Source organism: Ascaphus truei, chromosome 9, assembly GCF_040206685.1.
Source record: "Ascaphus truei isolate aAscTru1 chromosome 9, aAscTru1.hap1, whole genome shotgun sequence".
NCBI lineage: Eukaryota > Metazoa > Chordata > Amphibia > Anura > Ascaphidae > Ascaphus > Ascaphus truei.
In genome coordinates, this window is record NC_134491.1 from 37,869,166 (window position 1) to 37,881,530 (window position 12,365).

At 52.4% G+C, this 12,365-nt stretch overlaps 1 protein-coding gene across 3 annotated transcripts in view; it reads right to left on the bottom strand.

Annotated features, from left to right (window-relative positions):
• HHIPL1 (HHIP like 1) overlaps positions 1-12,365 on the bottom strand; it is a 116,403-nt gene that overhangs the window by 68,354 nt on the left and 35,684 nt on the right. The window lies entirely within an intron of this gene.

A 12,365-nucleotide genomic window follows, 5' to 3' on the forward strand; every position in this document is an offset into this window, starting at 1 on the left:
GGTGCTGTGAGTCCTGGCAGAGGAGAGGGGGCTTTGTGTGTGGGGGGACGGAGGGACACAGTGTGTGTGTGTGGGGGGGGGGGACAGTGTGTGTGTGTGGGGGGGGGCAGTGTGTGTGTGGGGGGGCGAATGTGTGTGTGTGGGGGGGAAATGTGTGTGTGGGGGGGAAATGTGTGTGTGGGGGGACAGGATAGTGTGTGTGGGGGGGGAAATGTGTGTGTGGGGGGACAGGATAGTGTGTGTGGGGGGGGGAAATGTGTGTGTGGGGGGACGGGACAGTGTGTGCGGGGGGACGGGACAGTGTGTGCGGGGGGACGGGACAGTGTGTGCGGGGGGACGGGACAGTGTGTGCGGGGGGACGGGACAGTGTGTGCGGGGGGACGGGACAGTGTGTGCGGGGGGACGGGACAGTGTGTGCGGGGGGACGGGACAGTGTGTGCGGGGGGACGGGACAGTGTGTGCGGGGGGACGGGACAGTGTGTGCGGGGGGACGGGACAGTGTGTGCGGGGGGACGGGACAGTGTGTGCGGGGGGACGGGACAGTGTGTGTGGGGGGACGGGACAGTGTGTGTGGGGGGACGGGACAGTGTGTGTGGGGGGACGGGACAGTGTGTGTATGTGTGGGGGGACGGGACAGTGTGTGTGGGGGGACGGGACAGTGTGTGTGGGGGGACGGGACAGTGTGTGTGGGGGGCCGGGACAGTGTGTGTATGTGTGGGGGAATGGGACAGTGTGTGTGTGGGGGGGGGGGGGGACAGTGTGTGTGTGTGTGTGAGGGGGGACACACAATGTGTATCTGTGTCTGTGTGTGTGGAACACTGTAGGGGGGGGAACGGAGCTGCACAGGGGGGGGACACAAACAGAGAGGGGGAGCGGAGAAACAGACAGGGGGAGTGGAGAGAGGGGGGGTGCGGGAAATTGTACTCCGGGCAACGCCCGGTCTCTCAGCTAGTAGGTAATATAAAGAAAAAAAGGGTGTTTATATCTAATGGAATGCTGTGTTAACAGTAATAAAGCGGGCCAGCCCATTTGGGCGGCAGCCAGTGACCGGGGGGCGCGGCCTCCCCGAACCAGGCGGGCCACAGGAGTGGCCAGGGGCAAGCCGGGGGAGGGGCCAGGAGGGGGGGGTGTACCTGCGGCCAGGAGCGAGCTTCGGTCACTTGCTCCTGGCTCGCAACATAATCGGACGTCCCTCTCCTCTCCTGCTGGTAAGGTAAGGCAAGGCCCCAAAAGCGGGGGTCAATTCCCGCTCCCCCCCCCCTCCCGCATAGCCGCGTTTTGAATCGGCGGTGAGGGGGAGGCAGGGAGGAGAGGGACTCCGTAGCGCATGGAGCGATCCATGTGGGGGAGGTGCATGGCGGAGGGATAGGAGGGATAGGAGGGATAGGAGGGATAGGAGGGATAGGAGGGATAGGAGGGATAGGAGGGATAGGAGGGATAGGAGGGATAGGAGGGATAGGAGGGATAGGAGGGATAGGAGGGATAGGAGGGATCCCAGCTTACCCGCGCGGCTCCACCTTAGGTGGAAGTAGTAGGCCGCAACGGGGCTAGGGAGGGATCCCGGCCGGGCGCAGTGTCAGGGGGGGTGTGCAGCACGCGGGGTCCTGGTATGTGGAGGTTGCGGCTCGCGTGCCTGGTGGGCGGCCGTCCGCCGGTCCTTCCAGGTGGGGGGGGGGGGGGGGTCGGCGGGTGCATGCGGCGCCTCGGCGGGGAGGCGGAAGACGGCCCCCCCTTTTTCGTTGCATGGGTCGGGCGACGCCTCAGGCCACCTCGGTCCCTGGGACTCCCCCCGGTAGCATGCGCTGGCTCCACGAGGGCCGCGCTGCGTAAAATGGCGGCGAGGGGGGAGGGGGCGAGGCATCCTCTTCCTTGGGGCTCACGCGGTGCTCCCATGAAAGTTCGGGCAGCTGTCCCCATGGGCAGCAATCACCATTTAGGCTTAGTCGGCCAGTAGCATGCGCTGGCCCCACGAGGGCCGCGCTGCATAAAATGGCGGCGAGGGGACTGGGGAGGAGGCATCCTCCTCCCTGGGGGGCTCACGTGGTGTTCCCGCGAGAGTTCGGGCAGCTGTCCCCCTGGGCAGCAATCAACCTTTAGTCGCGCGGTCCCCCCCCCCATGAGGGGGGGGGGGCGGGGGAAACATGGTGGTCCAATGGGCACAGCGAGGGGCACAAGAAATGTACAGCGCGACGCTGGGGGAAAAGGCTGATACCTTGGGGGGAGGGGGGGCGAGCACGTGGCAGCTGCCCCCCCTCTCATTTAATGACCAGCAATAAAGATTGTTTGTGTTTGGGGTCAGATGCTTTGTTTCGGGTTTCGGGTTTCGGCCCCACCCTCCCCCTCCTCCGTCAATGACTTGTGCAGTGCTGGGTTGCCAATAAAGATTGTTTGTGTTTGGGGACAGAAGTATGCATGCCTTTGGTCGTGAGGGGGGCATGTACAGGCCCCTCCCCCCGCCTCCTTTAAGCACTTGTGCGTGGGGGGTTTGAGGGGTTGCCAATAAAATTATTGGTGGATGGGGTTCAGAGGCATTATGCATTGTTATTACCTCAGGTATATGGTATGCAAGTGGTTAGTTCAACATGTGTTATGAGTAAATATGTGTCATATATTGGTCAGCAAAATTCACGGGCCAGAGAAGGTGGCAAGCATGGGGAGTCAGAAGGTGCTAATTCAGTTGGTTATTAAAAGCCACCAGGCGTTATCTATAGTATGTCACTGTTATACGGCCAGAGAGGTATTAGACACACTATTATATAAGGTACAAGCAATGTAAAACAGTTCACAATCATGTCGTCATGGGGTCAATATTAAACAGTTCCTCATGCGGTATTTCATGGTCCATTAATGCTACAAATCATGTACGGGGACAAGGGGCGTAGGCGTTTATAAGCATTATAACTGGTATAGACTGCAGAGGCAGGCGATGAATAGTAACGTGGCAGGCGATGATAAGGTGCGTAGATGCAGTTACTTATTCGGTACGCCCGAACAGTCATGCGCGGTTAAGGGTTCATAGTTAGATGCGTTAAGGATGGGTAAGGGGACAGAGGTTGAGGCAGGCCACGTAGCACGTAGCTGCCCACAGACCACGCAATTCCCCCTTCCAAAAAAAAAAAAAAAAAAAGCAAGCGTGTGGTTGCGGTAACGGAAGGGGGTGGGGGCGTAGGCGAGGCACGCCAAGGACGCATCATGGCTGATGTGGCAGGTGGCGTGGCACATTTTAAGACATGGTGGGATACCGGGGGTTGAAGGGCACATTCGGGCGTGACCGCTAACAGTCAGTGGTGCGGATGGGCATGCAAAATTTTTTTTATATATATATATAAAATATATAATTATATGGAAAGCAGGACATTCATTAACTTGCATTTTATCTTATTGCAGTTGTGGAAGCGGTCGGGCAACAAGTCAGAGGCCTCCGGGTATATCGGACAGATTGGGGGCGAGAGGTAGCATTAGGGCCAGAAGCAGAGTTAGCGTTTAACAAGGTAGTGCATTAGGGCCAGGTGATACACTACGCTAATAACACACATACAAAAGTAGCAAGGATGGAACTAGAGACCAGTACCATGCAGCTTCTCGCGGAGGCACATAAACACGAGAAGGGATGGTTTCAACGGCAGCTGGAAGCACTGGTACGGGAAGCAGGGGCTAGCGGGCGTGAGAGCACGCAAGGTGGCCCTGAGGCCACGTGCGCCGAGGCATGGCCGTTCTCAAGTGACGAAGGAGGTCCTACCGGTGGAGCACGACACGCAGCAACGTTACAGAAGGGTACGTCAGCGTCCGTAAGGGAAGCCAGCCTGGCGGGGTGGAGCCTGCGAAAAAAGGGGGATGCAGCCTGTTGGCAGGGACTGCTTGGGTGTGGGCGGCCACACGTATATATAAAAAAAAAAAAATGGTCCGGCTGCAGTCTGAACAGCAGGCGAGCCAGGGTGGTGGACGGCACCAACCAACGGGGGGCAGGCTCCAGTTAGTTACCCGCCAGAGCTTGGGTTGCCTCAAGGAATTAGGGGAGGGAGGCGAGGTTACTAATAATAATTGACAAACCTTCGGGGGAGGCAATCTCGTCTTCTTTTACAGGAAAAGAAGGAGCTGTCGGGACACGATCGACCTCGCCTCATGGCGCTGGTACATTGTCCTCGACCCGTAAGCGTGCCAGCCGTCCCATCAGATCGTCAAAGGAAGGGGAGAAGAGAGCGCGTCCGGGGGTGGGTCCCTACAGGCGGTTCACATCGCCGCCGGGGACAAGGGCGTCGCAGGGTAAACCCAAAAAGGCAGATGAAAACAGGGAAGTCGGTACCTCGCCAGGCACGCCAGTTCTCCAGCGCCGCCATTGTCGGACGCGGGGGGGGGGTTCGAACGATGCAGAGGCGAGATTGGTAAATGCAGTAGTAAAGGGTGTCCAGGTGGCGTTATTGGCAGCAGGCTTAGGCAAGTCAAGCGAAGCGCAAGGGAGCATCAGTGGGGCCGGGGCAGCATCAGTAGCAGCAACTCAGGGCCCGGTGCTGGTGGCTGGAGGGAGCGAAGGCCCCAAGGGGGGCGTAGATAGCACCGCGCCACCAGTCAGCCAGGAAGCGGCAGTAACCACAGCAGGGCCCGCGCAGGAGCAAGGGAAGGGCCAGGTGGCGGCGGTTGGAGTAGTAGGAGCAGGTTCCGCCACAAACACATTGTCAGGCCAAGGGGGGAGTGGGGCCGAAACCACACAGGCTGGGACTGGGGCAACAGCTAAACGGTTGCCGGACGCGGCGTATGGAGACTCGTACACCGCAGTTTCGCGATCACTGGGGTCACATTTATCATCAGAGGTAAAAGCAGCTATTTGGGCGGGAGATTACGTTGATATATTGTCGCTACTTCCGGGGTATAACGAGGCAGTAGCTAAAGCAGATAAGAAAGGGGAGGCGAAGAAAGAGGACGTCGAAAAACGGTTGTTCCCGCGCACTTTTACCAATTGGTCACAGGCTTTCGGAATATTGGCGGGCGTAGCGGGAGAGAAGGAGCCACAGTTATGCTCCGCATTATTTAAGTACCAGGACACAATCAGGAGAGTGTTTCAAAAGCACGGGGGTATGCACTGGTGGGGTTACGACGAGGATTTTAGACGGAGTATGGCGGCTAATAAGGGAGTGGTAACCTGGAATTGCAAAGACGTCGATCTATATTTGGAGCACATGGCAGGGAGAGAGGGGTCGTCCTTTCGCGGGGCTTACAGCCCCAAGGGCTCCTGGCGCGGGGTTTTCAGGCTCGCGCAGCGGGGAAGGGTCGGCTTCCAATAAGCAGGTGTGTTGGGGCTTTAACGACGCAAAGTGCAGATTCGACAATTGTCGATTCCAACATATCTGTGCTGGGTGTGGGGGCCAGCATCCCAAGGTCAAATGCTTCAAAAGAGACAATAAGGGGTTTAGGGGAGCAGGACAGCAGGGTGGCCAGGATAGCTGCCAGGGTAATGGGGAAGCTTTAAGATACACAGGGGGCACGTCGCTGCACCGAACAGACAACCATAGAACGTGAAAACAAACTACCTGGTGCAAGGGAGAAAATCACAGCATAAACACACAAATAATCAGCAAGGATTATGATACTGTAGGAAAATGTCATCACATAGGAGGCCACTGAATAGCCTATTCCCTAAATAGGGTAAGCCGCAAAAGGTCACACTCAAATGAAAATAAAAAATATTTTAATAAACAATATAAAAACTGACGAGACACCATAAAAATGCATAAGAATGCATGGACTAAAATCCCCAAATGTGTGGAGGCACAAGAACGGGTTGAAAACGGACAATGTCCAAAGCCACAATAATATACTGACAACAGCTGCGTGATCACACATAAAATATGTGTGATTATATGCCAAGTAAGTACATACAGTACTGTATTGTACACAGCAAACAGGATGGTAAATGCTAAGAATAAACCCAGTATGGTTTGTATACTTAGTAGCCTCCGTGAGGTAATATACGACCTGATATTGGGTATCCTGTGTCTAACGTGCCGACGTCGGCCCCTGACACCTCCAGCTCATAGCAAGGCTGCAACAGGGAGGCTCTAATCCGAGAGACCCGCTGATGCTCCACCGGGGTAAAGGGGAAGGCTACCTGTGCTAGCTGCTGTCTGTCCCCCTGGGGAACCACTAATGGTCGCTTACAGGTCAGTCCCTCCTCTACCCCCGGTATGCCTGTCTTGCTAGACAGGGGCCCGCGGTGCCCTAGGTAGTAATCAGAGCCCTCCCCTAGCTGACACTCGGACGCCCGAAGTCCCATACCTGCCAGGCTGGGGTCTGAAGGCAACGCATCCCTAAACTGAAAACCTAACTCTAGCCACCCACCGGTCATTTCTACAGGGGGGAAACTGGGTACAGTAATGGGGAACAGTAAGTCATTGTCAGTCTGCGACTGGGTCTGGCTTACCTCACTGGTCTCTTCAAAGACCTCTGGAAACGTAGGTTCCAATTGCAGGGGAAATGGGGTGGATTCCACTGCACTCCCTGATGTCGAGCTCCTAGTAATCGCCGCAACTGCAGGCAATTCCACCGCAAACATGCAGGACGCTGGCTCCAGGTCACTACCGAGGCGCACTTTAGCAGTTACCCTGGACAAACCCACCTCCTCCCTCAAATCTTCTGGCTGCACCAGAATAGCAGCAGCACCCAAATCTGGCAAGCTACCTGCTTGCCGGTCATCAACGGTAACACTCCGTGGGTGCCTGCTCAGGTCATCTGCAGGCTTCATCTCAACTGATGCACTTGGACATCCTCTGCTCACTGTTGCTGGCACGAGGGAGACAAGGGCAGGTTCTCTGTGGGACGTCCCTCTGGGGGTTATTTCCATGGCTGGGCTTGCATTCTCTGTGGGGGTCAGCCAGACATGGGCATCTGACCCCTTAGCAGCTTGTGAGCGGTGCCCCTGATGGGGTTCTTTGCCCGACCGCTCACGGTCTGGGCATTGGGGTTTGAGGTGGCCCTCCTTGTGACAAATGTAGCAGTCTCATCTTGAACCTCCGCTGTAGTTGCCCTGAGCAGGGAAAGCAGCTGGAAACACTCTGCGGGTGTGGACCCTTCTCCCCATGCGGTCAAGAGAGTTATGAACTCAGGGAGGGTGAGTCCTGTCACGGATGCCCAGCCACCAATCTCCAGGTGGCTACCCGTGCCTTCCCCATGTCCTTGCAGCCCCAGGGCTAAGCTAACCCCTTGCATTCCGGGCTGGTTGGTGGCTGCTGTAACTGCAGCTGAGGGGCCAGGCCCCTCCGGTTGAGCCAAACTGACTCCAGGATACTTCCAATCCTCTTCCAGTTGTCCTTGCAGCCCAGGGCTAAATTAACCCCTTGTCTTCTGGACTGGTTGGTGTTTATGGCAGCTGCAGCTGTGGCTTCATGCCCCTTCAGCTCAGCTAGCTGGGCTTCAAACCTCCATTATTGCCGCTTTTAATTGTCCTTTGTCTCTGCCAGTCACAAGCAGCTCATACTCTGCACATTTCTCCTCCATCTGCGCTCGTGACTAGGCTGCATACCGACCTATACCCTTGTCCATGGTGAAAAGCTGCATGCAAGTATGGTGAACAATGAGGTGGTGTTATATCCCCTTTATATGTTGCACAACAGTATGTCCAATATCACTAGACTTAGGAACTCTCACTTTACCCGAGTTCCCACTGTGTTACAGAGTCCCGCAGTAAAATGTAACACAGATTCAATTCAGTCCCACCGCTGCCACCAGTTTATTATAAGCCTGTCACGTAGACACAGGGTTATAATATACACCAAATACTCTGGGTTGAATTGAATACAACTGATATAATAAAGAGATTTTATTACTTAAAAGACAGGTGGACACACAATGTTGGACAAATAACAATGGAAATATATACACTTACTTGGGAAGGGGACAAATGAAATAGCCCAGGATTCAGGCTAGCAGTTCATCAAGCGACAGGAACAATTCAGGTAGAATAACGAAGACAACGAAGACCCTGGGCATAGAGCTTACAATCACTTATATGGGATTTGGGCTCTATCCCTAACATTGGGACTCAGGTATTGGATAACAATTACCTGGACCCAATTACCTTTTGCCAGCTCACGTGGGAAGCAAGGTAGTACCTGCCCACAGGGGGTGGGCACATGCGCACATCCTCCCAGTCAGAGTCCCATTTACTGAACCCCACTCTTAAGCCTGGTGCCTCTGAGTCTACCATCTGTATTTCTTCACAGGGGAAACGCTGACTGGAGGTGTGATTTGTGGAACTTAAACCTAAACAGCTATGTCCTGCTATTTCTTCCTCCTGCATACTTAATCTGGGGGGGGGGGGGGTGAAGCTTTGATCAGGACAAGGCACCCAGACACACCGGCGCCTGATGGCTCATTACAATTCCAAATGGCCAGGAAATTTTGCAGGCTAATTGGGTAGCATTGACTATACAGAAATATATATATATATATATATATATATATATATATATCAAAAATACTCCATTCGGTTAATCTGAGAGGGCTGAAACCTGCCATGCAATCTTGTCTCAGGGGTCCAAAACCTCATTTTAAAAACAGCAGTCTTTCTTTCGCCATTGACTTTAATGGCGGTGACCCTCGTGGCTGGAGCGGCTCCTTCACGTGAGCATTGCCCATCGGACTTGGTTGGGGTCGAGAGAGCAGCCTCCCAGGATCCAGGAATTGAAAGAATTATTGTTCTAGCTGTTATACTTTTTGAGTTATGCATTTTAATACTTTTTTTCATATTCAAGTTCAAAACTCTGACCTAATTTCCCACGTCAATTGAGGGTTGATTGAACAGTAGCTACTTTCGGATGCTGCGGTTTAACAGTATCCCCAAGTAGCTACATTGTATCACAAGGGTGTCCCCTGAACCTTGAAAGTAGCTTTCGGGGAACGCTTATGTTAAAGCATAGCCCATTGCTTTTCAATGGAGGATCTTCGCATATACTCTCGGGCGCCACCTGGTGGTCATTTACAGTAATTGCAACAGCCCTGTAAATTTTGCATAGGAATACATTGCATTCTGTACCTCACTGCAAATGGTGGCCAAAAGGGCGAGAAGGAGCAAACAAAGGGTCATAAAACCAAATACATTTAACCCTTGCCCTCTCAACCTGATCCCAGTGTATATGTTTGGTGCAATCACGTCACAGGGCGGGAACACAAAACAAAGTGAATACATTTTGTGCTGAAGCAGGGGACTGCAGAAATACATGTATACGATTCCATTAACCCCTCGCATCCTGCACGATTGTAGGGGCTGCCAGATGGAGGGTGACCCCTTTATTACAAGCCTGGCAAGCCCATCGTGACAGTCGTCCAAAGCAAAAAGTCGAAACAAGAACAAGAGGTTCTCCAATTAACATGGAAGGATCAGAAATGTCCGCAGATCCCATGGAGGAAGAGGAGGACCGAGGTGCCCTGCAGCCTAGAGGAAATAGAGAATTTGTCCCACGGATGACCGAATATCCAGAAGGCTCAAGGCAGAAGTCGTGTACCCCAAAGAAGTGTCTGTCTGGTACTGACAGTGAGAAACCCTCAAACTATATCAGGGAAGCGGAGCCGGAACCAATGAGTGATGATCCCTTGACCAGCCCTGAAGATGCCCTGTAAAATGCCAGGCAGGACTGTGATCTGCTCTGTGAACAATTGAAACTGGAGAGGGAAGATAATGCTGAGCTACAGAAGACTGTTCTCGCAATGTACTCTGAATCCGGGACCGAATTGGAGGATCTACAGACAGATCTAGATACTGCATACGCTACTATTACAGAGGAAGAACTCCCTGAAGCGGGTAGAAAATGGCGGTGCACAGCGTGTCAACAGGTACCTCATGCGATCCGGAAGCAGGAAGAATAGAAATAGATAAATAAAACGTATTGATGTCCTTGTTGTTCATTACATTTTTCTATTGAAATCGCCATCCAGTTTCCGTTTTACTTCCTGCTTCCGGAACGCATGAGGTACCTGTTGACACGCTGTGCACCGCCATTTTCTACCCTCTTCAGGGAGTTTTTCCTCTGCTATACACATTGGGCTGAGAGCACGCCGGGACCAGACGGACCACACTTACAAGGGTCGTGAGTACTATGTCTTTAGACATTGTCATTTATTCTTTGATGGTCTAGCTCTAAGGGACGTTGGTGGAGTTACCATTTAGATAGGGGTCAGGATTCCTTGTTCACACAGGTTCCCTTGACATCCCTTTTTCTTTATGTTTTTCCCATACCCCTAATAATGAGCATCAATTACCTTAGTACAGGCCTGTACTCACCTTCATAGACCTGGACCCTTCAACCAAGGTGCATTTAAGTAAAGATAAATGAAGATTATGCTATGTAGCTTTTATCTTTTCATTTACGGAGAAGCACTTAATTGAATTTTGAGCACTGGCTGAGAACCCTTTTCTCTAAAAAATCTCTATACGCTACTATTACCACCATGGATGAAAAGCAGAGCCAATTTGATAGAATGATTGCTAATTTGAAACAGAAGTATGAGGAGGCACTGAAAGAGATTAAAGTCTCTCTCAGCAAGAGGTTCACAATTGCCATAGAGAGGTGGAAGTCTCTCAGAATGAGGTTCACACTCTCTGCATAGAGCTAAATGCCTCACACCAGGAGGTCAACAATGCCCGGACAGAGGTGGACATATCGCAGAATGAGTTTTATACTCTCCGTGTAGCACTGAATGCCTCACACCAAGAGATCAGCAGTTGCCGCACATAGTAGTGGACACATAGTAATCGCCTGTCCTTCGAAGTCGAGAAACGCCTTTCAGAAGTGAGTATTGGGAGAACCAAACAGGGGACAGTAACTCCTTCCTCTTCTCCCCCACTACCGTCCAAAACACTGCTTCCGGTCACTCTATCAGGGGATTTCGGACACTCTGGCATTTATGGACTCCGGTTCCGGGGGAAACTTTATCGACCAAAGGTTCGCTGAGAGGAATCAGATCCTGCTAGTTCCCAAAGACCGGCCGTAGGCCTCGAAGCCATTGACGGTAGGCCTCTACAGCCCGCTTTTATATCCCTGCAGACTGCTTCCCTACGTCTCAAGATGACCGGCGGCCATTCCGAATGGATACAGCTAGACGCCATCCACACACCCTCAGTTAATGTGATACTGGGCCTTCCCTGGCTACAGTCCCACAATCCCCAGATAGATTGGACCTGGTCACAGCCCACCACTTGGAGGACCCGCTGTAGCGAGACTTGTCTAGATTCCTCCAAAGCCATAGCAGTTTTTTCTACCCCAGAACCTAGTAAATCTCTCTCCAGGAGATCTAGAAAGAGTTCAGAGAGGTCTTTGACAAGATCCAAGCTGAAGAGTTGCCACCCCACCGTGCCTATGATTGTCCCATCAACCTACTTCCTGGTGTCGTTCCTCCCAGAGGCTGCTCTTATCTTGTCCCCTCTCGGGACCAAGGCCATGAGACAATACATACTGGAGAATTTACAGAGGGGCTTCATTCGTAAGTCATCATCTCCAGCGGGGGGCAGGATTCTGTTTAGTAAAGAAAATGGATGCCACTCTACGGCCATGCATCGATTACCGCGGCCTCAAAAAAGTAACTATCAAGAACCGGTACCCTTTACCCCTGATTGCGGAATTATTTGACAGACTACAAGGCGCCAAGATTTTTTCTAAACTTGACCTGCGGGGGCATACAACCTGGTCAGGATTCGCCAGTGGGATGAATGGAAAACTACATTCAACATATGGGATGGGCACTACGAGTACCTGATGATGCCCTTTGGTCTCTGTAATGCGCCCGCAGTCTTCCAGGCCTTTGTTAACGACATCTTCAGGGACGTCCTGGATCAGCACGTAGTGGTCAACCTGGACGACATTCTCATATTCTCCAGGAACGTCCAGGAACACACAGGTCACGTAAAGCAGGTACTTCTGAGGCTACATGAGAACTGCCTGTTTGCCAAGTTAGAGAAATGCCAATTCCATCTGTCTTCCACATAATTCCTGGGATTATATTGTATTGTATGTCTTTATTTATATAACTCCATTAATGTACATAGCGCTTCAGTCGTAATACACGTTGTAATCAAATAAATAACAGATAATATAAATAACAGATCATGGGATTAAGTGCTTCAGACATAAAAGTAACATTAAGGAAGAGGAGTCCCTGCTCCGAGGAGCTTACAGTCTAATTGGTGGGTAGGGAGAACGTACAGAGACAGTAGGAGGGAGTTCTGGTAAGTGCATCTGCAGGGGGCTAAGCTTTATATCATGTGCCCAGTATTATCCACAGTGCTATTCATATGCTTGTTTAAGCAAGTGTGTCTTAAGGTGGGTCTTAAAGGTGGATAGAGAGGGTGCAGGTCGGGTATTGAGGGGAAGGGCATTCCA